Raw genomic sequence first — 4,100 nt, forward strand, 5'->3', positions numbered from 1 at the left:
TTTCTTTTGTCCATGTAGAATTCTTGTAACAGTGTGAGCATTTACTCAGTATAACTTGGGGGAGGGGGGGGCTATGCACTTGCACTTTTTGAAAAGTCCATTTTGGTCGCCTGCAATTTTTACAGTCCAAAAAACCAATGTTACTCTACAGTACCCCAACACTCGTCGAGCACTAGGACCAAGCGGGAAGCTCAATCTGAAGCCCGCTTTCATGAGTTCTGCCCACGAGCTCCTGATGGGACCTCCCTCTTTTCAATTCAATTCAGTTTATTTCTATAGCACAACACTTGTCATATCAAGGTACTTTACAGTTGACCAGATCATTCAGTCAGATTGATTCAAAGTTTTCTATCTAAGGAAAACCAGTTGATTGCATCGACTCATTGACTCGAAGGCAATCCCTTACACTAAGCATGCTTGTAGCGATGGTAGAGAGGAAAAACTCCCTTTTAACAGGTGAAAACTGCAGCAGAACCAAGCTCAGTGTGAACGGCCATCTGCTGAGGCCGACTGGGGTTCAAGGAGACAGAAGCAGACATAGAAAAAGAAGCACAGATACAAAAAGGCAATTGTCAACCAGCTCCACAGGCGGCCCCATCCACAGCCTTTCCTTGTATGATTGGCTGTTACCGCTGCCACTCCTGAGAAGCTCACTTTACAAACATCTGATGCGCCACTGAATCGGGTCTGTGATTGGACGGTCACAGCGCTGCTGAAGTTCTACATCACGGTATTGGAGAAGAACATGGGTCAGCAAACAGGCGGCGAGGGAATCTGCTACTTTAAGCTGGGCATTTTTCTTCATGTAATCATTGTAATATCAGCTGTATTGATTTACACAAATCTTTGAATTGGTCTCATGTGCGTGCTCGTGTTTGTGTGTTCGGTTATTAGACTCAGCCAGGATGTTTGAAAAGAAAGACATTAAGACTTCTTTAGAGTCAAAGTGTGGGTTACATTCAAAGAACTGTGTAAACCTCCTCCTAAAACACCTTCACTGGCTCCATAAAGCAGCAGATCCACTTCAAGATCCCTCCGCAGAATTAGAAAGCTTTCAATTACATCGTAAAGTGTATTTGTTTTCTTAAAAGTGCTGATAAATAATATTTATCATTGTTATATATAATATTATCATCAAAAAATGGGGAAAAAATACAATCTATGGATGTGATTTTATATATATTCAAGCTCATAGTAATATACATGGATTGTTGTACTCAAATAGTCCAATTGATCATGTCATGCATCCATATATTTTGTCAGGAGAGGATAGCAGAGATGCAAGAGAAAGTAGAGGAAACTCCTAACTTAACTTCTATATAAGAGTTATATTAAAAAATACTTGCGCACCCCCACCTATGAAATCAAAATTTCTTAGACTCAGACTAATACATTATTTATTGTCATTTTGAGTGTATACAAAGCTAAATTTCGTTTTGTACATCTTTCAGAACATTTTTATTCCATTAAGTGTAGCAGTGATTAAATGTAAAAAGTGTGGGAGAAAAAACTTGGTGCAAAATACACATTGATATGGAAGTTTAGAGCATTAAATATATACGGTGTATGCCGAGAAGTCTCTTTCCAGAGGGCAGCAGGGAGAACAGTCCATGGGGGGGGGGGGGGGGGGGGGAGGGGTCATTGATGATGTCACGGGTTCGGGACACGCAGCGCTGGGATGAAATGTCTTTAGTGGAGGGAAGAGGAGCCCCATGATCCTCTCTGCTGTTCTCACTTTCTTCCAGTCTGAGGCGCTGCAGCCTCCACACCACACAGTGAGACAGCTGGTCAGAACGCTCTCTATGGTGCTTCTGTAGAAGGTGCGGAGGATGGGTGGGGGCAGGTGGGCTCTCATCGTCCTCCAACAGGAAGTCCATTCCAGGTGAGGGTGTCTGTGATGTGCACCCCCAGGAATCTGGTGTTGTTGACCACCTCTACAGCTGAGCTGTTGATGTGGAGCGTGGTTAGGCCGGTTCTTCCTGAAGTCCAAGATGATCTCCTTTGTCTTCTCCATGTTCAGGATCAGGCTGTTATTATTGCACCAGTCCACCAGCTGCTCCACCTCCTCTCTGTAGTCCAGGTCGTTGTCGTCTCTGATGAGGCCCACCACCGTGGTGTCGTCTGCAAACTTCCCGATGTGATTGATGGTGAACCTTTGGACGCAGTCATGTGTCATCAGGGTGAACAGCAGGGGGGCTCAGGACGCAGCCCTGAGGGATGCCTGTGCCTAGGGTGATGACATCAGAGGTATGCTGTCCAACTGAGGACTGAGGTCTGTTTGTGAGAAGGTCTAGCAGCCAATTTCAAAGGATTGTATTGAAGCCCAGCTGTTTCAGTTTTCCAATCAGATGCTGTGGGATGATGGTGTTGAAAGCTGAACTGAAGTCCAGGAACAGCATCCACACGTGGGTGCGGATGTCATGTGTTCGTCAATGTCATCAGGTCCTAGTGCTCAGCATAGCGAGGACTCAAATATTTATACTTGTCATTTAAATGTAAGTACTCTATTGATCATGATCATCTTTCATTGGAAGCTTCTACCTTATATATTTTTGATAAAAAATTTTCTCCTGCATCAGATGGTTATAGAGTATAACAGGGCTTAGTGTTTGGGCAAGTTCAATTCAGCTTAATCGGAAAGTGCCAATTCACAACACATGTCATCTCCAGGCACTTTATAGACACAATTCAACCAGACCATCCAGTCAGATTGGTTCAAAGTTTCAATCCAAGGAGAACCAGCTGATTGCATCAAGTTTTTGAATTTGCATGCATCATTTCCTGGATCAGCATGTGGCAAGAGTAAATATTCGCTTGCATTGTGTCACCAACTCTCCAGCAATCTCCACCCCGAGCATGCATGCATTATCAGTGGAGAAGAAAACTCCCTATAACAGGAAGAAACGTCCAGCAAAACCAGGCTCAGTGTGAGCTGAGGCTGACTGGGGTTCAGGAAGACAGAAGCAGACATATAGAAAGAAGCTGAGATACAAAAGGTCATCTATAATTATCTAGATCCTTTATTTATAATTAAGTTCTATGTTAGAAAAATTAAATGTAAATTAGCTTCATAGGTGTTGACATTATGAATGTTTTTGTGCTCTCATTTGTTGTTGTTTTGATCATTATTGGATGATTGTTTGTCACATCACGTGACCTGTCTAATTTAACACACTCGTGTATAATAAAGGGTGTGTCCTTCAAACAAAGGAGGAACAACACGAAAACTGACTGAGTCTCATGCTGTCACGTTGAACGCTGTGCTGAAAAGTTGATTCTGCTAACAGGTTATGGGCCCAGAATGTCCAGAATCAATACAGAAACTGGTGAATGTCCAGACAGACAGTGAGCACCTGCTCTGTAAGTAAACAAGGAAAATGAACAGAAGAGAAAAAGACATGGCACACAGCCGCTGGTCAAGACTTCTCTTTGATGGAGACGAAAAAAATTATGAACTATGGGAAACAAAGTTTTTAGGACATCTTCAATTGCAAGGGCTGAAACAGACAATTTTGACAAGCCCCTCCGATGATGACAATGAAGAGGAAGATGCGACGAAAAACGCTGAGGCTTATGCAGAGCTCATTCAGTTTTTGGATGACAAAAGTCTATCACTTATCATGCATGACGCGGCAGACGACGGGCGTGCGGCGCTGGGAATCCTGCGGGCCCATTATGCTGGCAAAGGAAAGCCCAGAGTGATCAACCTGTATACTGAGCTGACTTAACTGCAGAAATCACCCTGTGAGTCGGTTACGGAGTACATCATCAGAGCTGAGACCGCGATCACCGCTTTAAGAAGTGCAGGTGAGGCGCTGAGCGACGGACTTCTGATCGCCATGATCCTGAAAGGACTTCCAGAGACATTTAAGCCATTCGCTATTTATATCACTCAGAGCGAAGATGGTGATAAGTTGACTTTTGCAGAGTTTAAAACTAAACTCAGAAGTTTTGAAGACGTTGAAAATATGCGTGCTACAGTATCTGAGGACAATGTGATGAAAGCTAAAGCACATTCTGGCTCGAAACGCGCACCAAGAGGTGTAAATGATCCTGGAGCAGAAAGTTCTGAGATCGTGTGCTTTAAATGTGGGATGAAA

Source organism: Cyprinodon tularosa, unplaced genomic scaffold (genome assembly GCF_016077235.1).
Source record: "Cyprinodon tularosa strain WSP-4 unplaced genomic scaffold, ASM1607723v1 ctg353, whole genome shotgun sequence".
NCBI lineage: Eukaryota > Metazoa > Chordata > Actinopteri > Cyprinodontiformes > Cyprinodontidae > Cyprinodon > Cyprinodon tularosa.